Source organism: Corapipo altera, unplaced genomic scaffold (genome assembly GCF_003945725.1).
Source record: "Corapipo altera isolate COAL_440 unplaced genomic scaffold, ASM394572v1 113, whole genome shotgun sequence".
NCBI classification, from domain to species: domain Eukaryota; kingdom Metazoa; phylum Chordata; class Aves; order Passeriformes; family Pipridae; genus Corapipo; species Corapipo altera.
In genome coordinates, this window is record NW_020884895.1 from 6,469,820 (window position 1) to 6,492,531 (window position 22,712).

Sequence of the window (22,712 nt, forward strand, 5' to 3'; positions counted from 1 at the left end):
CCTCCTGATTCGTTTCCAGTGTTTTTAGACTTCCTATTTAATGAAAAGATAGGCAAGTCTGTAGAAAATACGTAACAACTCAAGCTGACTTCAGCAGCTGAAGAATGAGTGCAGAAACCAAAGCTACAGATATATTGCTATGAAGTTGGTTTGTAGAAGGTAGAAAAAAGAATTAGTTTCTCCTTTTTTCCTTTCTAATTCGGTCTTTTGGGTATTAAATGAAATTATATTATGCAAACAAGTAAAAAGGTGTGATGCATAGAAGATGATACTCCATAATCTGGGCCTGGCAAAGCAGTGTATACAGAACCTAGTAACAAGAGTAATCGTTTCATTGCCTTTTGACCTGTTTGACTATTTATAAAAGCAGTGGAATTCAATGAGTGCTTTTTAAAGATGCTGTTTGTTTGACTGAAAAATCTCTGCATGATTTATTTCTACCACCCCAACTTTTGATGAATCTTGTAGTTATAACTGAAAGCAAAGGAAAAACTGCATGACAATAGTAAGCAGATTTAAAAAAGGAGAGCGAAAGAGTGAGGGAATGAAAAATGTTTGTTGGCAAGAGAGTTAATGCTATAAATGCTAACTAAGACTAAACTCCATCTTGCACAACTAAGAGGCAAATCTTACTATTCTAAGACCACATAAGGAAGCACAGAGCCAAAAAATCTGATACAGGAAATTTAAAACTGATCAGCTTTAAAAAAAAGTCACAATTTTATCCTTACTCTTCTCTTTTAGAGAAATCACCTCTTCAAAACACCAAAATGGGTGACCTCCTGTTTGGATTTTGGCAAGATGAACACACATCTCTAGATACATCTAGCACAGCTGGGAAGGGCTGTGGTTTAAGTAGGTCAGCATGCATTCCAGGCACATATGTAAGCTTTCATTACACATTTACTGTATAAAATACAGTGATTTAATATGGATATAGATTTTCAAGCCACTGAAGACTTGAATGCTAAAGTATCTTCTACCCCAGCAAATATAGAAGAGCCAGGAAGAATCTTATGTGTGAATCTTCAATCATTAAAGACTGCAACAACAGAAGAGCTGTAAAATATATATATGTATATATAAAGATATATATATGTAGATGTTAGAGAAAAGCAATAACTGTGCTAACAAATTACCTCACTTTGTGGGACTGCCCCATACAGCAAGACAATCATTTCATGCAATGCCATGAGTTGCAATCCATACATCCCATCAAATGCTACGAGCTGGCAAATAGTTCCCTCCTGAATCAAGCAAAGCAACAAAACTGCTTTGTCACATCATCACCCAGGCTGAACAGAGGGTCTCTGCATAGGAAGCCTGACAAACGCTTTTGATACATACATACCTTTGGACAAATGAGGGGTCATATTGACAAGAAGAGCCTATAACTTGATATTCCCACACCCATTAGTTACTTTTATAGCCAGTAAACTTGCTGCCTCCTTGTGCCAGGTGTGGTTGTCTTCTGAAGCTGTGATAAACCATTCAGTTCACTAATCCCACAGTTTCACAGCAGAAAGCTACCAACTATTTCCTATCACATCCCAGTTTTCTTCTAGTCAAAAAACGTTAATCAGCTCAGGAAGGAGCACAGCACATGGGAACAAGACAGCTTTCTTTGCTGCTGACAGGCTGTGGGGTGAGCTCAGCCCCTCTGATCCTGCGGTGCCCACGTACACAGCCAGCCCCAAGCTCAGCACACCCATAATTTGCCATCCCCTCCTCTCCGCTGAGATCCCTTCACATCACATCTGCTTACAACCCTCTGCAGATAAAGCACATCTCGTTAGTCTGTAGTAAAGCACATTTCATTAGTTTTTAACAACAACTCTGCAAAATCTGATGGGTGGATGACTGCACAAACCGAGGCCAAGGTTCTGGTCCCTCACATCTTCTCTGACAGCAGGGCACAACCATCACATCTGAGTTGTGCTTCACACTGAATAAGTTGTTCTTTTTTTCCAAACTAGTTGTTAGTTCAATTATTTACTGTAAGTGACTCCCTACATAAAAGCTTTTTAGCATGGAATAACACTCTTCATTGTTGTTTCCATCTCTGAATCAGCTATGCAGCACTCCTAAAAAACAGAAGGAGCTCTATTTTTCCAGAGAGAGTAAAGGCAGCAAAATCTTATTCTTCCCAACTGAGAAGAAAAAATAGGAAAAAAAGACAAATTATTTTTAGATTAGCACTGTTTTACATTTCTCCCCAACTCTGCAATAAAGTTTTATTTTTCCCAATTACGGTTACAGTGGTGTACTCCTGCAAAACACAGCTGTTGGCTTGGTATTCACTTGTATGCAGTTATTGCACTGCTTAATATAATTTCACTCTTTTTAAAATACAGTAGTAACATAGGAAACGAGATCTAAAATGCATCATTCACCTGTGACCCTTTTCCCTTCCTTACACACCATATACTTGTTTCATGTGCTTTAATCAATAAATTATCTCCATGTCTCAGATGGTATATTATGTAACACAAATAAACAGCATAAAAGCCAAAATGAAGGATGAGAAGTCAATTTTGTGCCCATAATTAAGAAAAAGAATCAGAATCTCACTTTCATACAGTGCTCTTGGTACGCACAAAAAAAAAATATAAAATCTTTTAACTCTTGTCTGATCTGGGTTGATCCTTCCACGACTTCCTGTGTTTCAGTTCCATAACAAACACAAAAGCCCAACAGAAATTACTACTGGATGAGGCAGTAGAAGAAAATTAAAAACGATTGCAAAAATAAGTTGAAAATGTCAAAATTGGCTGATTTAAAGCATCATATTTAAGTTTCCTTTAACAATGTTTCAGTGTAACCAATGTTTTAATAGATTAGGACTGAAAGTTCATAAGACACCACCAGGTGTTCCAAAAGAATGCTGAAAGTATTTCATATATTTCACTCACATTCCTGAAAAGATGGACAACAATTATTTTAAGTTTAAAATTATTTAGTTTGGTTGTAAATAAAAGAACATTTCTGGTAACATTACAGAAGTTGGTCAGGTTTTTTTCAACAGCACTGCATTGCACAGAGAAATTACTGTAATTTAAAAAAAAAAAAATCTTAATGATCCCTACTTATTTCCTTGGTTCAATTACAATTATTTTTAAGGTCTTTTGCTGTCTTAGAATCTACTACAGGTGAGTATGCAGCCAAAAATCTGGACACATTGGACACGAATAGAGATTCATAAATCTTAAAATTTTTATCTTTTCCTTCATTGATAGAGTAGATTAAAGCCCAGCTTCCAACATGTTTCTGTAATATCAGTGCAGTTGCAATTCCTTCAATCATGGCAGTTGCATCTGAGTTAGTACAGTTCTGCCCACAGACACTTACATGTGCAGATGATGGGAGAGCAATCTTGCCTACAGACCAAGGTTGCCCTTAGGAATACAAGTTACCACGAAATACAGTCGAGAGCAGTTTACCCAAACTTTCCCATGAATCATTATGAGCTACAAAACATTTCTCAATACCCTGTAGCAAATTCAGGGCTTGTAATGTAAGTATACACCATTAAAAAGATAAATAGTTAAGTCAAAAGCTACAGCTTACAACAGAAAGAATGAAGGAGAAAGACCATTCCGTTAATGACAATTGCCTTGAGGCTTTGGCTATCCAAATTGAAACATTTCAACCCTTTCACCTGATTTTTCTGAGGATCTCCAGTTACAAGGAAGCAATTCCTCACAGCTGGCTGCTGCTGTCTGGCCTCTGTGTGTTTGCATGGGGACAGAGAGAGTGAATAGACTGTGCAGATGAAAACACTGATTTATGTCTAGATTATTCAAAGTCTGATAATTACAAAGCATCCAGAAAACATAATGGATTTCTTTGCGAATTCTATCAATACATTTCCATAAAAACACTCTGTATTTTGACAGCTGGTCAGTAGGTCAAGTTTCAGTACTTCACAGTAGGTCAAGTTTCAGCCTTAATAAAAGCATTGAACTCAACAATCAAAAAGGGAAGCAAGCATTTGGCAAATGAGAATTGCTCTTTCTAGCAAGAGAGAGGTGTGGTTTTTCACTTTTAAGAATTCCCAAGATTATACAATTGCAGATGCACACATATTAACCTCATTTTTGCCTGGTGGAAGAAACGAGCACAAAATGGTTACGTAGACCTCCTGTCCAACAGTTCAAAACAAGATCCCAACCTGTTTCCTACAGCTTTGACCTTATCATTAGGCACCAGAGTTGTTTCTGAGAGCTAAAAGGGCAAAGGAAATTACTGCCTCCGGCAATATCCAAAATACACAGCCTGCTGGACTGCACAGCCTGGGTCTGTGCAAGCCAGCTGCAACTTTCTACTTAATAATTATGCCCACAGAAAAGCAAAAATGTTACTGGATCAATATTCACTTAATGATAGCAACCTCCATGTAGTAATGTCCATGTACTTTTCCATAAAGGTCTACTAGAGAACACCAAACTAACACAGGCCCTCCATCATCTCCCTAAGGAAGAACCTACATACAACTCTACTGCAGCACAAAGATAGAGCTACAGCTCATACAGACACCTGTGTTCAAAATCCATTTGAATTGTTTAAGAACAACTTGTACAAGGTCAAGTCTGTCCCACTCCTCACTGTACACACTTTGTTAGCAGCCTGATATTATTTCACCAGTAAGAGATTTGTCACTTCAGAACTGTGTTTAACCACAAAAAGGCAACCTTCTCGAGGCTGCAACTGTAACACAAACCCTAGCTCACTGTCTTTCAGCAGTAATGACAATTTTCAGAGGGCTCCCAGACTAAGAAAACATGACTTTACACTTGGAACTAGGCCTAAGAGCTCAAAATTTTAGGTAAATCTCTCTAAACATGGCTGTAGTCTTGAAAGCCTGCACAGGACAGGATGCACATGTTTTCTTCCTTTAACTAAAACGCTTGATTTGCTGCCATTCTTCTTGTGTTTCTTTTAAAAAGTATGAAATACATAGAGACAAAACATGTAAGATACAAATCTAACCCATATTGAGAATAAAGTATGCAAACTGCATAAGTCAGCCTTCATGAGCTCAAGAGATGAGCCAATGTCAACTCCTATGTAGTGACAAGGGACCTCAGCCCATCCTCCCCCGTTGCCAGGCAACCATTCCTGTATCCTTGGCTGTATTCATCAGCCATTAAGCACCATCAGGCTCCCTTTTTTTCCTCCCTCACACAGGCTCCCACTCTCAGAGATGTAGGAAGGGGAGGGGGAAGTTAAACAAGATGACTTTCTTTCCCAGCAGAAGCAACATTCTGAGTTTTAACAGCTAATAGATTTTAGCCAATTCACACAATTCAGAGAATTGTTTTGTAGTGAAAGATGCAGCATGACTGTAAGGTGCAGTTCTAATAGGAGCAGGGCTCTGTTAAAAGTCGACATTTAATGGAAATCTTCTGGAATGTCTATTATTAGACAGCGATGATCTCACGCTGACAGTACTAAAGTGCCCTTTGAGTTTGTAAAAAATAAAGCAAGAGATGACAGCTTTTTAACTCCATAAGAATGGCATTCAACATGAGGAAATGCTATTGTAAACCTTGTTAAGATAAATAAAAAGCAGCTGATCTCAGAAGCAGAAATGTGTTACCTTTAACTTATTCCATGGAAACAAAGCAGTACCTCAACCACTGGAAGTGCCAATCCACTGCCCCTAATACCCCACCCCTGGAGCACAAGTCTCCCTGGCTGCCCATGCTCAAGCCACAAGGTAACTTCTACTTGCAGGCACTACCAGGGAAGTCCTACAGCCATAAAGGGAGCTGGGCAATGCAAGTAAAAATGAAGATTCTCCCCCTCCCAGCCCCAGGTTAACTTCAGCCAGAGCAGCTCTCATCCAGCTCCAACATGGCACCCAACGGGAAGGGGCTGAGGACAGAGGGGAAGATATGGCTCCTTCAGCCAAAGTTCATTCTTATATCACATTAATCCTGCCATCAAACAACCCTGTAATACATCCTTCCTATTTCAGTCTTGTTATCTGTCTAGTTTTCATGAGACTGAAGTTTCATAGAACTCCTCAAGTGAAAAAAAATATTAACACATTGAAAAACTTGTTTCAAAGCTCTAAAATAACACCAAATATTGCAAACCCTGCAATTCTACAACAGGGAAACCCAAGATTCCCAGAGGACTCACTTAAACATACAATTAGAAAAGCTGATTTGTCTCTCTCTTTTTGTTTTTGAGACCACCATGTGAACATGTTTTCATGTCTGTTAACCATCAATGGAGAAGGATCTTGATTAGAGATTGTTAGGACAAGGATCATGCACAAGGCTGGAAAACATAAGGATGTATGTAAGGACAAAGAAAAGGCTGAAAGAGCTTAAACTGATATTTAAGTGGAAGCTCAGGTGTGATTAACTAGCAGTCAAAACAACTACACCAGGACCAGAAATGTCACAGCATAAGGTTGTGCAGGTAAGCAGGAAAAAAAGAGCTATTTTCAATGCTTCCAGCTGATTCAGACAAATTGTAGAAATAAACAGGGCAAATGTTTTCCAACAGTGTTAACTGTTGGGCAATTTTCCAAGAACCATGAAAACTTTTCCATCACCGGAATCTTGAGGACTAGAGTCTTTTGCTCTAAGTACAAAGCACAGGCAATGTAAAGAAACAACTCTGATGTCAATAAACTAGATCATAGAGATGATTTTACAGCACAGAAGGAAACATCCTGACTAGTACTGCTTGCTCCTTACAGCACGGAAGCATTTTTACAAACTCATGTTTCACAAAATTTTCCTCTGGTTGTGTCCACACAGGTCAAAAGTGATGATTCTCTTCTCATTTAGAGACAAACTTCTGTAATTTGCAGCCAAAGTATATAGCACGAGAAAAAGGATTTTATGTAGCCCCACCTTCAAATTTTATTTTATAATTACTTTAGTATAATAAGTATACTCACGTCTGTTTGCTAATTAGACAAATGCAATACTGATCAATCTCTACACTGCATCAATACCATGACAGGAATTCAGAGGAGTTTAGGATTTGCTAAGAGTAAGACATTCTGGTCATCTGCAAGTCCTTGGGTGTTTTCCAAGTGTCTCAATTTTAAGTTTTAATATGCACTTGTTTGGAGTCTTACTACAGTAACATGTGCATTTAAATACTGTTCAGATCAGTAAAATATTAATAGCAGATTATTTAAATAATTCCACAGTCCTCAATGAAAACTTCCAATTCTCAAAAAGTCCTTAGAAGAGAACCATAATTCCCATCCTAAAGGGAATACAAGACCATGATACAGTGTCAGAACAAAACATAAAACAAAACAACAGTCTTCTCCAGCCGTGGGTTGCTGTGAGCACTCCTTTTGGAAGTATTACAAACAGCTTTACTTTGGTCTCCTTTTAACAGTAAAACTGTTGAATCTGATTTGCTTCTACAAGTACTTAATGCTTAAGGGCAAATCCTGGGCCTTTAAACCAAATACAGAACTGAACATATTTTTACAGCGAATATTTCAAAATTATTGTGCTCCTGGAACTTGGTTCTATGGCACATGCCAGCATCACAACCCTACTACTGGGATATGAAGTAGCATATGGTTCCTATTATGTCTAACAATATTGGTTAAATTTGAAGAAAGCTTTGCTTGAAAATAACACTTTTTGAGTGCAGAAATCTCACTGGTGCCTTCATCCACAGACACAGCAGGGTAAGTAGAGCCAAAAAGTTTCAAACACCGAAAATTGCCCATTCTGAGTGATTTCACCAAACAAACAAGAGATGCTAAACAGTCAAACAGGGTATGGCCATGATAAAGGATTACTCACAAGTAACTGTTCACAAAATTATTAAAATAATTCTTTTCTGCAGTGATTTCACAAACAAAACCAGCTTGCCACATCTTACCATGAAACACAGTAAGTTAAACAATTCTGGAGGAGAAAGACTAAAAATATGCACTGTTAGAGGATACCTTTTCCATATACATGAGAAATCAAAGCATATACATATATAATGAAAGCTGTAGAGTGCTGAAAATTAGTCTCTGGTTTGGGTCTTACTTTCCTACAGCTATTTAATTACCCCTTCATCATTTTCGCTGCCTTGCTCTCTATACCAGGAGCATGGTACCATGAAAGTAAAATTAAGAACAAAATTGTGAATTCCCATTCTAGCAATTTTGTTTGCAACTGAGCTCTCAACATACAGAAGCCGAGTTGCAACCTGATTTTCAATTATTTATACTTTGTTGCCTTTGTAATTTCATATTTTCCATTCAATTAGAATGATCTCTCCTTCATATGCATATTCAGTTTTTAGACAAAACCAGATGCTTGCCAAGGCAGTGTGTAAGACACATAAGTGTTCATGCCACTGACTGTCATTTTGTTTAATTACTGAAGCCTAACCCAAATTTCTGGCTCATGCTCGCACTTTATTTTGACTAAATTTTAAGTTTTGCAACTTAACTCCTTAAAATACTTTCTTTCTTTGCTCTGAGAACATAGTATCCTCGCATTTCTTTCAAGCTCAATAACATTTATGATAAGAAAAGTCAGAAGAGCTGTTTGATACATTTTTTTTTTTCATTTACCTTAAAGCCAAGATGGGATCAGCTTTGTAGAGACTTTGTCATGAAGGCATATTTTCAGTCTGGCCTCTACACAAATTCTCTGCAAGAGAGCAACACATCATACTTTATAATACAACTCATTGAAACAGAAAACTAACCATTTTCAGTTATATAACTTCTAAATATAAATAGAAGACTCATTTTCCTGACACAGCAGCAAAATAGAACATATTTTTAAACATGATGGTCCTTATGAAGTATTTTTCTTATTTAAAAAAGCAAAATGACTGCCTAAAATGTTAGATTCAATGTCCTTGCAACCAGCAAGGCCTGCTTTACGAAGGAGCAGATCCCTATTCAGGGAACTTGTGGTGGCTCTTCTACAAAACACTGTACAATAAACCATTGCCTTGGTTATCCATCACTAAACTAGAAGTGTTCTTATTACAAAAAAAAAAAAAAATAAAATTGTTATTCTGATAATTTCAAATTTTCATCTATTTCCCACTAGCAACCTCATTATCATCCATAAAAATCTCCCTTCTTCTTTTGATGAAATTCAGAAGGTACCAATGTTTTGCTTCCCCAAGCAAAACAAGGTAGCTCAGCCCACATTTAAGCATTCTCTGTGTACATCACTGAAACTCAGTACCAATCAAAGCTTATTATAAAGATTCCACAGATAACTCCACTAATAAGCTTCTACTGTTGCACTGAATAAATTATTAAAAGAAAATGAAAGAAAGGATCCACAGTAATCAAGTTTTGTCATAACTTTTTGTAAACACAACCATACCTGGGCAGTAAAGAAGTAATATTAAAAAAAAAAAAAAAAAATAGAGAAATGCACTGTTTAAGAAAAGACTGGATGTGGCACTCAGTGCCGTGGCCTAGTTCACATGATGGTGTTTGGTTAGAGGATGGACTTGATGAGCTCAAAGGTCTTTACCAACCTAACTGATTCTGTGATTCCCTGACTTCTTTTCAACATCCAGAATGCAGAACCCATTGAGCTCCTCCAGCACTTCTTTTGTAGGACCACATCCAGCACTAATCCAAATAAACAAATAATGCACTGAACTAGCAGGAGTGCAGTTTCCATCTCCTAGACACCTGGTTTTAATATACATTTTACTGATCCATCATAAGGGCTGTAGCACCCATGTTGCAACAGGCTTCCTCTTGTGCAGGTAAGAAGGTGGGAAAGAGTGTTTGGGAGATGGAAAGGGTTTGGGTGAGAGATGAACTGGCTTATACACCTTTTCCTAGGTATGCATTCAAAGGTCTGACCAAAGTTCATCTTGAATTAACGGGCGAAACAAAAGCCACAAAAGAAAGATTTTTAAAGATATTCCTGAATTTTCCATCTGGAGATAAATTATCTTAAAAAAAAAAAACAACAAACAAAACAAACACAAAAACCCAGAAGCCAACTGATGGTAATCTAACTATTCATGCTTCAGTTGCTGTTGTAATTGTGTTCAAGGTAACCTTGCAGAGTCACAGCTCATAAAAATGGTGGAACAACAGGAAGACAACCCCTTTATCATTGTAGATCTGAACCCTGTCAGAGGTGCTTAAAGTAACTTGGGCTGGGAAAAGCCTAGGAAGTCAGATGGTCCAACCCCTCATTTAAAGCAGGAATAACATCAACATTAGATCAGGATGCTCGGAGCTTTGTACAGTCAGCTAAAACTAAGAAAAAAATACCAGTCCTAAAGGAAATTCATGTTTTGCCCTTCCAAGACCCAGACCCATTTTCATGAAGACAGTTGAAAATGAACTGCAGCAAAGCAACAAAAATTCAAAATGAAGTAATGATGGATTTACTGAGTTCCAAAAGTCACATTTCCTTGACTGTCATAAATATAATATTGTACTACTTCTCTGTAAATCAACACCTTGAGACTATAATGCTCATGAAAGCAGAAATTACAGTTATGGTCTTACTGGGCAACACTAAAGGAAGCTGAATAAAACAACCCAAAAAACCCCAGTCATTTCCCCGGACCAGAAAAAAGACTTATTTGCTCACAAGTCTCAGATAAAAGCTTCATGTTAAAACATTTTATCTTTCTTACAGTTTTACTGCTCAAAAGATGAACTATGAGATTAAATCCAATCTATTAAGCTCTAGAGATAGTCACATGCCATGCAACTCGTAAGACTTCAGGGTCTGGACATAGCAGAAGTTATTGAATATATGAGGGAAGCATTTCAGAAAGGCATTAACACTAATAGGGCTTACATATGTGTATCAAGGGAAAAATATCTGCTAAATTATGATACTAGTCAGTCATGACCCAGAGGTACAGAAAGTAGCCATCTGTATAATTCCACAGAATTCTGAGAAATTCTCCTAAATTCACCCACTTAGAAGGCTTTGATTTTTTTCCAAGCATCTACTGAAAAGAAAAATGTGAGGAAAAAAACCCAAAACCTCAAATCACACACTAATCACACTCAAATACGTTTGTGTTTTACCAGTTTAAAGAATAGGCATGGAGGTAAATTTTAGAGACACAGAATGGGGGCTTTTTTGTTTGATTGTTTAATCGAAAACCAAAGCAAAAAAAGAACACAGTGAAAAATTCCCCAAAACACCAACAGACTGCAGTTTCATCCAGTCTCTCCCACTTAGACAGTGACAGCAATGTTTAAAACATGCAGAGCATTTTAAGGTTTTTCAGCCACCATGACTAGTAACTGCAGGCTCTCGTACCCCTGCATCTTCTAGATATGCAGTTGAAAATGGACAACAAGAAGATTCAGGATCAGGGAACCGAAAAACAAGGTCACGTATCAGTTTTCCTTCTTACCAGATAAAGTCACTTGTTTCATTACTGATCACCTTCCCAGGCAGGAATGACTATGTTCATCATATGCTTCAAAATTTTTGTTCATGCCAAGTGTATCTAACTTTTAAGCAGCTAGCAAATTTACAGATAATGACTCTGGAGTAATTTCAGTGGGGAAGCATTAGCCCAAGGAAAGAAATTCCTATTCACAAATTCTGAAGAAATTATTCTCTCCTCAGCAAAGTTTATATTTGAGAAAGTAACTATTTTTGCTGGGAGAGAATATTGCAAATTGGAGCAGAAATCCCATTTCACTTAAAATTGTAATTCCTGTGTTTCACATGAGGCTCAGAATTCAGTGGGTACAGAAGGCAGGAAGAGGAGGGAGGGACACAACAGCTCATGGATTAGATGTTGCCACTTCTGATCCATCATCACACTTTCTCAGATTATGAGAATGAACTTTTCCCAGCAGTACATTTTATGCTTGACAGATTACAGATCAGTTTACACATTCACAATTGGAGCACTCGAATTTTACAAAAGTTCAGGTCTTTTGAGACCAGCATTTGTTATATGGCTTGACACTGAGTCAAGAGAAACATTCCACGAGACAATGCCAGAGACACTTTCTGGCAATGAAATGGGTGAAGTCACAAACTCCTTAATGATCTCTGCAGCCAGCCTGAATTTAACACTTCTTCTTTGACTTTACAGCTGGCTCAGAAAGGTCATTAGACTATTATATTCACTGTTATGTAGAGCAGCACTATACACATGTAAAGTTTCTATAGCAACACTTTCTTAATTCACTCTTTAAGCAAAACACCAATTAGCTTTTTATTATAGCCAATTAAAAAAATCTGCACACTAACTGACAACCTCTCTACTCGGAATTTAAACTTATGCAAAAGAAAATTGCAGTAAAATTTTCCATGGTAATGGCTTACTCCCTATTCTTCCCTCTTAAGACAACAGTAAATTATTTCTGATTGGGGCTGAGCATTTATTTTCCAATCTGAACCATTTTGATACAAAGAAGTAACCTATCCTGATATGCCTTAAATCTTAGTAGAGCCCAAAGATTACAGGTTTCAGAAAAGCATCAGAAATGTAATCAACTGACTTATTTCTGCATCACAGGAAACTGGGCATTGGCCTGTGCACCTGGAGATTGTGCAAGAGGCAGCCAGCAAAATGTTTCTCTTTCAGAGTATTTAAGCACATTGAGCCAAGTGAGAAAGATGGCAAAAAACAGTACTGAAAGTCAAATTCAGCAGGGCAGCAGAGACATTTTTGTTTCCTTCTTAATACTTAGTATTGGTTTATTCACATGTCTTCAACACAGCTGGTGATGACAGCTTCTTTGTATGTCACTTCAAGTAGCAAATATCAAGATAAATTAGTTAGAAACCAGTCAGCGAACATAATATAAAAAGAAACACATCATGATGCAGAGTACCACAAGAAGTAATCAACAACAAAAACTAAACTGTCCTTCTTGGTAAGATCTTCTGCAGGAAGCTGAATATAAAACGTCGTTCCCCTTACAGTTTTTCCATGTGAGGTGTTGGGATTCACCTCACTAATAAATAAATAAATACACACAGAATGAAGTAGCAGATGGCTCCTCTGACAAGCCTGGCATGCCCCAATCAAGAATTAATGGTGCCTGAGGTATCGGTAGGTCTGCTGGCTCTTAAGGATAAACTACAGAAACTACTCTTATTCTCACCCTCTTACACTTATTCACACTGTCATATACTGCAGCATTAGCACAGAAACCTAAGGCATCTCACAAGTGATGTGGGGAGACCAGTGCAGTAACTAAAAGAGTTTCCCTTCAAAGGCTGACAAACAGAAAGAGGGGTTAGAGTGATCTTTCAAAGCTACCACTGTAAAGGAGAGATCAAGGTACTCAGATGCAGAAGAGACCACTAAGTGTAACCCTGAAGTTGCTGCAGCATGAGAAGACCATCTGCTGCAAAGTCACAGGGTCTGGAGCACATCAGTGAGCTATGCAGAACACTGGGACACCAGAGATAAGGGACCAGAGTTAAGCACCAGGTTCTTTAGAGGGGTAAACTCCCAAACACAGTTTCCTGAATTGCAGGAAATGGGAGCATATTCAAGCTGCAAGCCTTCCAAGCCAAGACCCCACTGTCAGATGCACAGCTCTACCTCCTGCAAAGGGACTATTAGTCCAAAACACAGTGCACAGTGTTACACACAGAATAGGGACTAAATGAAACTAATGTTAATGTTTTCTGTCCCAAGACTGAAGATTTGTCCCCTGGTAACCTGTAACCAAAATATGTGTCAGTTCACACACTCGTGCAGTGAACGTCTCTCCCTTCTCTGCCCTTGACTGCATTTGAGGAGAAAATTTAGAGCTAAGTTTAAAGGCAGCTGGTAATGGCAGAGCTATTCATTGGCAGCAGTCAGTATCACCCTCAGCTGCTTTCCAGGAATCTGCATTCCCGGGATAAGAAAGGCTGCAGCTGGTGACAGTCACTTTTGAAATACATCATCACCAGGTATCTCTTTCTTACTGTCTCCTCTGATCTGCTCTTTGCCTGCTCAGCTTGCTCTGAACAGGCACGTCCATGTGGTCAGGCAGGTGGTGTGTGATGGGAAAACCCTTGAGGGAGTAAAACAACAGATATGGTTTCTGGCAGCCTCATCCCCGCCAAGAAAACACCTTCAGTGAACTAAAATATGAACCCAAGCCAGCTGTGCAGCCATCCCAGCCTTTGGAAAAGCAGACAGTTCACAAGAGAATAAGATCAGGTAGGTAGAGGCTTCTCCTCTGTATTTCTTGCTATTGTGATCAGCGTTCAAAGTATCTTCATTGAAAGAACAATTTGCACATCCAGCTGCAAGTAAAGGATACACAGTTATGTTCCACTTTAAGACTGCAAAAGCAACACTTTTTTCTTGGATTGTTTTTTTAGTGTTTCACAGGAGGGCTTGCTGCAATTAAATTGTCTTTGTCTAGGTATAAAAGCTCAAAATATTCTGCTATTTCCAAGAAGTAATGAGATGGCTTTGTTGCACATCTAAATTACTCACCCACTGTTACGACCTACCATAGAACTAAAGAAAATTAAAACAATAGCTAAGACATCATTTCAAGCACAGATTTTCAACAGTTTTGAAACATCCTTTTTGAGTCCTTTAATTTACTTTTCTGCTTTTGAAACACATAAAACACAGAAGCATGATTCCAGTAAATTTTGATAACTGCCATAGATTTCTCCCACTCTCTCAATGAAGGAAAGTATTTCAGAAAAACCTTCCATCCAAATTTATCTTTTCAATTTCTGCACAATCCCGTGTTGGCAATAATATGCACCCGTAACACTGGATGATGAAAAGAAGAATTTAAAGGAAACCATAATTTTCCTGCAACGTTTTTCAATCTCTGAGAAGGGCTGACTTTCTCAATCCAAAGTTTTGACACAGAACCTGAAATCAAAGTGACTATACAAAAGATATTTTTCTGTCTTCATGTCTTGGTGAAGAAAGAAAAGTATCAACTTTATGACCTACTACACTTCAATAATCTAAAGTCACTACTGCCAAACCTATGAAAACCCAGGTTTTATTACTATTCTTTATATAATATTAATATATGATATATATTGTATTTATAAATAATACATATTTATTTATAGATGTTATTTACTATATTAATGTTTGAAGCAACTAAAATGTTAACCAAATATTGATATTTACATACGGTTCTAATTCTTTGTATTCAATTAAAGATGTATGGCAAGATCTCTGTCTTACAATCAGATCAAATAGAAAATACTGAAAGTTCTCCTTTTTTTGTGCTTTCACAATTCTGTTTACTAGAAGGCCGAAAGTTAGGGGTAGATTCAATACTTTTTATAAAACTTCAACCTTGGTTTCCCAATTGCTACATCTGTAAGCGCTGAGATCAGAAACCTTGAATAAATAAAAGTTCTTGGGCCATGGCATGGACAGAGGAATTATTGCATCTTTTAATTTTCACAAGGCCTCCCAAAACTCATGCTTTTTTTATCAGACAAAATAAATACAACAAAACTTCAGTCTTTCTACTGGAAATTACCAGCTCATTACTACAAGTGTTGATAAAATTTTTCCATTTTATCATTTCAAAGTTAAATTCAAAGACCTAAAGACATTAGACCTAGATGAAGCCTGGAAAAGCAGCAAGGGTTTCCAAGAATCCCTCCATCTCACAGTCAGGAAAATTTGATCAATTAAAATAGAATCCAACATTGAGGAAAACACAATTAAAAGCTTCTGTGGAGGAATAACCCTATTTAAAAAAACAATCTATCTCCCCCTTCCTATTGCTTTCATCTAAAACTTCCAGAAAGCACCTAGCCATAGTACTTCTATATATTAGGGGTAGAGCAGCATATATTTATATTATATGTATGAGAAAAACCAGTAGGTGCAATTCAGACCTCAGCAGCACATGCAGCTTGATGGATGCACTGCTCTGGTTAGTGCCAGGTTGCAGCTGGGAATCAACAAGGAATTTCAGTGCTACCATGAGCCCCTGTGGCACCTGAGGGATCACTTCTGCATCTTTGGGCCTCAACAAAAGACTGGAAGAAAGAAGAGCCAGCACAAGTCACTGTGTGAAGAGAAAGAGGAAACTTGGCATTTTGCTTTGTCTTTGAGATAAGAACTCCAACAGTTTGCCTTTATGTATTCAGATAAAAATAACTGAATATCTACCACTCAAATTAAAGGACACAGATGGCTGCTTTGAACTGAAAGAAAAGGCCAAAGAAACTGGCTTTAGAGTTACAAAGTCCCCTAAGAATAAGCAGCAGAATGTTGTATCTTTGTTGGGTGGAAGAAACTGTTACCTGCCTTCCCTGCTCCTAATGGGATTCCCTGGGGTCTCTTTTACACCAGTTTCAAAAGGTCAGTCTTTGTCTCTAAGTGCTTCTCGTCAATGTTAAAGCCACAGTCTGCTCTTTGATACCAAGATAAAAGAAGTATTTGCTGGTTTAGACCACCACAAACTGAGAATAAGCCCCACTGCAGCATTTCAAAGCAGCAAGTGCATAGCACGAGATGACCAAGGGAGGGTAATATCCTGAAGGAGAGCAAAATAACACGCCGTGATATGCTCAGTGACACATTTCACTTCCAGCCTGGCCCAAAATGCACTGAAGTTTGCAGAACTTCTGTTGATTTTAACAGGTTTTGGAATATGTCCTTTACGCCCTCTAAAATTATATTAGGAAAGTAGTATCAGTTTATCAGGTTTAGTGGGCACACACACCACATTTTATCTTTTAGCTTCTCTCCTTTAAGGAGAAGGAAGGTTCACATTCTCAGCAAATTAAGACACAAGGAAAAAAACGTAAATGAGAGGAAGGGTAGATTTCTCAATGATAGAACAAAGATGACAGGTTCATATTCCAAATGTTTTGTATTTTCTCCCTTGGCAAAAAAACCCACCAACACCTAGATAATATACATTATATTCTTACTTATATTCTCACTGATTTTCATTCCAGTTGTGAAAAGCAGGTGTGTCTCTCTCTACAAATAGACTAAATCATAAAAAATATCAAAAAGTCAATTTCCAGACTTTATAACTATTTTCATCTAATAATTTGTTGTATTTTGCAAATGCTAAGATATAACCTCACCAAAACTGGGTTTATATAGCATGACTACAGATAACCATCCATCCACATTTTCATTAAATTCCGTATATCAGCAGAGTTCATAAATTGGAAATAAATAAATAAATAAATAAATAAATAAATATAATTCCAGTGGAAACATATCATACTGGGGGACCAGGGTTTTCATAAGTAAGGAGAAAAAACTAGACCACACCTCTCCATCTTGCCCTAGCACACAGGCAGCCAAATTTTAAACATTTAAACAACTCCTGGCTCATCAGCTGCTATGTGACATGTGCTCAACACTACACTTCAATCTTGATCCTCCAGTTCTGTCCCTATGGGAAGAGGCAGAGCTCAGGGGCTTCAGCACCACCTGTGGGAGCTTTATGGGAAAAGGTGACTTTGGGTGCTCAGCAAGTTTAAAATTTCCTATTGAGTCCAGGGAATCACAGAGGGTGTGTGAGCCCAGGACAAGGTGATTCAAACCCAGGGCTGACAAAGAACGTGGGGACAGTTTTCAATACATTTTTTTATAGCAAAATATTTTGTGGTGTAGAGATGCACAAAGTAGGAATCAATGAGCTCATTCAGGCACGTTACACACACTGCAGTAACTCAGAGCTGTTTGCTAATGAAACCAGACTGCACCCAAGCTGCCTTATCCTGAGATATGTTTGGTATTTCTGCCCAGCCCTAAATTGTGCTACCTCATCTCATCCTTCAGAAAACATCACATTTAGGTCATGCCATGTTGTCACAAAGGGGATGGGCAGGGAGAAGAGCCTCTTCTTTCCTCAGAAGTGATGAAGTATCAGAGAGAAAGCCCCATCAGGGGTGACTCTTCTCTTTCTCACTGCTTGGGATCAGGAGCACTCAATGCCCCCGATTCAACAAGAGAGAAGATGCACGACTCCAACTGATTCTGCCTGGAGTTCAGTGGCTGGGACAGGCCATGGATGTGGGACCTACATCACACATCTATCTTTGCCCCTGCCCAGACAGGCACTCTGCTCTTCTCAGCTTCAGTCCATTGGCACCTTCTGGTCTTCACCCTCCTTGAACAACCCCAGCACAGGGATATCCACCTAGTGAACCACAGCACTAGCAGCCTACCATCTGTCCAAGATCAGAGCAAAAATAGGAGCTGATTCATTTTGAATAGTTCAGCTACTCTGAGTTTTGCTGACTTATTGTTGGTCAGCATATTTATTATGCTAGATATAAATAAAACATTAAATATTGTACTCAAAATAGCCAAAATGGACTGCAATTCTCCTACTTCCTGAGCAAATTAAATGAGTTTTCACCCCAGTGGATTTCTCTTTTTTTTTTTATTATTAAAGAACCAATACAAGGAAAAGCTATGACTAACTACGCCTTTACTAGAAAAAGAAAAAGGGGAAAAAAAAAGAAGGGGAAAAAAACAGGAATAGCCAGGAGATTATACAAACAGACAAACTTGCATTAGTGCTGTAAGAAGAATTCTGTGCTATTGTTGCTGTTGCAGTATTTTGGTAATTCAATTAACCTCTGATGTTGTCAAATACAAAATCAGAACTGCTTTGCACAATGAGTACTTACACACAATAGCTACACAATTACACAAATTTCTATTAGCCTATGCTATCAGTACCCTCAAAGTCAAAGGGAAAAAATATTTTACAGTAGCAATTACGAATTCCTGTAGTCCAGGAGATAAGTATTGTAGATGGTGTCCAATAGCAATAAATAATTCTGAAATATCATTTTCTTTGTTTCTAAGTAAACCCACTGCACTACTGCATTGTATGTTTGAAGTAAGCTGCTGCCAAAATTAGCTATGTCACCAGCAATGATCAATAAAGATCATATTGATTTAAGAGCACACATTGCTTAAAGTCAATGTTCCCACAGGTGGGACAGAGGCAACATCAGAATTACATAGTCCTAATTAGTTCAGCAGCTGAAACAAAAATCCTATCCTAAACCATTCTACAAAAGAGACTTATAAATGAGAGCAAAGCCTAAAGAGGGCACAACACACAAATTGGCTAGTAATGCAAAAACCAACGTTCTTCTTCATGATTGAAGAAACATAAAATAAAATAATCCTAAGACCTGTAGCAATTGTACTTTGAAATATTTATTTTTTAACAAATTGCAGATCTATCTTGCCTTGTTGAAAGGGCACAGAACAGTGACTTATAATGGTTCCAAACACAAAGCCTGATTCTCTGTTGGATAAATCAGGAGTAGTCCCAGTGGAAGTAAAAGGTACTGTGGTGTTGGTGGAGGGCAGGTCAGGCACAGCCACCAGCAGCAGTGTGATTTACAACTCTCACTGCCAGTATGTCTGTGAAAGGATCAGGAAAGCTCTGATTGCCTATTATGCAATATTAAGACACAGATCAATACAGAAACCTCCAGGGGCCACTAACATGCACTGCACGTGTGATTTAACCTTCTGCAGACACATCGAGCGAGCACTGGAAGCTGGTTCCTGCAGTCCCATGGCCAGGGCCTCTGCTCCTCCTTCCAGGGCAGATCCTCCTTTAGGCAGGACACACATTTCTACCTCACCTTCTTCCCCTCGCTCTCTTGGACTTTTTTTTCTTTTTTTCTTTTCTTTTTTTTTGCTAACTAAAGCTCAAGCCTAGTTTTTTTCTAACAGAATCACAAACTGTATCCTTTTACCCAAATCCCTGTTTTCAGCAGATTTCCAGGACAGTCCTCACATTCACAACTCCACCCAGCAGCAATGGCTCCACTGATGACACACCTGAAAAGAGTTTTCCCACCTCAGGGGGATACACCGTAAATTTGGTTACTTTAAAGTATGTCCTTTCAGCCTTTGCCTCAGCCCATTGCTTGTTAGAAGGGAAGTAATATATGGGAATAGACTATGGAAGTTTGCCCCAAAAAAGGCTGTTTGGACTATAATGCCCAATGAACACTTGACAACAAACAAACAGATGTGACTCCTGCTCGCTGTGCCAGGCACAGCCATCACACCTCAGCTTGTGCTTCTCCAGCTACACCCACTGCCATTAAATTTCAATTTAAGCATTCGGGGGCTGGGTTGGTAGATGGGATTGTTTCCAGGCAGCAACCAAATGCAAAAGGTGCCAGACTCCAGCTGGAGCCTCTAAACGTTACTCTAAATACCAAGAGTAACCTGTTATTTCTACATGTTTTTTCAGCTGAGGGATTGATTTTAAGGATCAGAGAACAGAAACAGCTCACTTTTGAAAGATAAAAAGGAAAATATTAGGAGCTCCAGGTGCTCAATAATTTTCTTCACAAGACAGGAATACTGCTTAAAATTATCCTCTCCACCAAACAGCATTCTTTTTCTCGAAAACCTGAAAATACAGGTAATTTCTGAAGAGTAGCATATGTCACAAATACACGTAACAGCACCCTGCTGTGAGACTCACACCACTTTGAAAGCAGAGCTGGGCAGATTTGGGTGATTTACAGTAAGCATAGTTAATAACTTACAATAATCGTGCTTAGCATCAAGCTCAGAATGAACTGCTGCCAAACTGACAAATGTGGCTATGAAAATTGATAGCTTTGAAATTTGTTTCAAGGTTCATGCACAGAAAACCTCGCCAGCAGACATGCAAAAATCAAAATGCTTTTAAGAACAACAGTATTCTGCATATGACTGAATTAATTAATTATCTGAAAATCACCCACCTAGAAGAAAAACTGTCTCCGTTTTGGTAACTGTCTATTTATTTCCAGCACAGAAATAATTTTACACATCGGGGAAAAGGAGGATACCAGATTTTTTCAATCTTTTGAAGGGTAGAAATAAGTATGGAGAGTAAAGATAAGTCACTCGTTTGAAATAGATCTTCAGGCCGTAAAACATTTTCAATTGCAACACCAATACAACTCCCATATGATTTGCCTTCTGCCTCAAGTCAAGTGACCCATAGTATTAATTCATACATTAACCTCCTACAGAAAGGAGTTTCTCCTCCATCCTCTTAGAGTTGTTCTTCTAGACAAAGAAGAATGTGCATTATAAAGAGTTAAGCTCATAATCATACCAGAAAAAAACCAATAAAAATGCAGGTTCTGAACACTGGACGCTAAAAGATGAACTGGCAAGAAGAGAGAATGGAAAAGAGTGGAAAAAAGTTCTTTTCACACAGCTTACAAGGCAGCCAGTTCAGTCTATAGGCTAGATTGCTGAACTATCTACTGCATGGCATCTGGCTCCACGTGCCTTCCACTGCCAGATTGTGATCCTGTGGGTGAAAATTCTGAATTTCTCAATCCAAGAGCAGATGTTTCTACAGGTTTCTGAACTGTGATTTCAATAATTCACCAATAACAAACACAAAATCTCACCATAGCATGCCTGCTTTCAGGGAAATGGAGTTAACAGCACAGCAAAAGCACATTGGGACAGGAAGGGCTGGGGAAAAGCAGCCAGAAAAATATGCAGAGGCCAAAGAAGAGAACAGAAATGGACCCAGAGAGCTGTAAGGCTCATGGCCAGCAATGCTCTCCAAAACTCTTTCTGCAGAGCCTGACATACTCCACACCATTAACTTCTCCTGCTCATCTGGAAGCCCATGTGAACCACACTAACAAGGTGTGCATCCCTTATCCTTATTTAAAGCAGGCATGCCAAACTACTAGTGATTTTGCTCTTTCAAAGATAAGAAGTAGGGTCTTTTTATAGATCTGTAACTCTCAGGCTCATTGCTTAGGTGCTGGTCAACTGTGTGGGTATTGCATGATTGATTAGAATTCTTCAGCCTGCCTAGAAAACTGAACAATAATTTTAACAAAAAAGGAATAATATTGCAAAGTCAAGCACTGAACAGCCATGTATTTTAAACACAGATATACATATACATATTATTGTTATTACTACTATTATTATTACTATTATTATTAATTCCATACATCATTCTGTGCCCTAAATTGAAGTAATTGGGGGTAAAAAGAAAGGTGTTGTTGCCTTGTTCTGTACTTCTCTTGTCAGTACTCTCTGGTGAGAAAAAAAAAGACAGAAAATCTGATTCAATAGGAAAGCAATTGTATGAAAGCTTCAAAAGAGCATATTGAACTGGAAGAAAAATTATACCATCTTATATTTAACATACACATATCCTACAGAAAGTTGAATCAATATCAAAGATGGATGAAGTGTTTCTGACTTGATTAGCTGACAATTGAAACTTCAAAAGAAAGCATTTCTTTGTTTTGAAACTCTTGGAGTTCTTAAATATTAGAGGGGGAAGAGGAAAGTGGGTGAGGGCATGGAGGAGGAAAGTGTGAAGGACAGTAGGAAACAAAAACAACTTGAAGGCTGAAAAGTACTGCAAGAGAGATGATGACTGCCAAGTACAGCAACCAGTCCCATGGAAAAAAACTTCAACTGAGAATACTCCTGTGCAGCAGGTAAAACAGACTGCACAGGAGTGTTGTGTGCAATAAGATGCAGCAAAACAGCACCACTAGTACATGGCTGGGTGTGAACATACAGTGCTACAGCATCATTTTATACTCATATGTCACACTTCCATACAGTTACCACTGTAAACAGTGCAAGCTACTGTCTGCCTTCTATAGTTTGAAACTGCTGATGCTGTTTAGCCAACTTCTGCCCTTAAAATAATACTCAATTTTTCCATAAAATATTTATATTAAGCTTCTAGCACAGGTTTCTGCTCAGGGTCCTATTAAGTTCTCATGACGAGCTGAGTCAACATGTCACAT

At 38.3% G+C, this 22,712-nt stretch overlaps 1 protein-coding gene across 7 annotated transcripts in view; it reads right to left on the bottom strand.

The window, feature by feature from the left end:
• The window catches only part of NAALADL2 (N-acetylated alpha-linked acidic dipeptidase like 2), a 473,876-nt gene that overhangs the window by 339,162 nt on the left and 112,002 nt on the right, over positions 1-22,712 (bottom strand). For 6 of the 7 annotated variants that reach the window (XM_027647488.1, XM_027647489.1, XM_027647490.1 and 3 more), the window contains one exon: positions 8,561-8,639. The exons of the other annotated variant lie outside the window; for it this stretch is intronic. The gene's annotated coding sequence lies outside the window, so the exon portion shown is untranslated. The remainder of the gene's footprint in view (positions 1-8,560; positions 8,640-22,712) is intronic. 7 annotated transcript variants of the gene reach the window in all.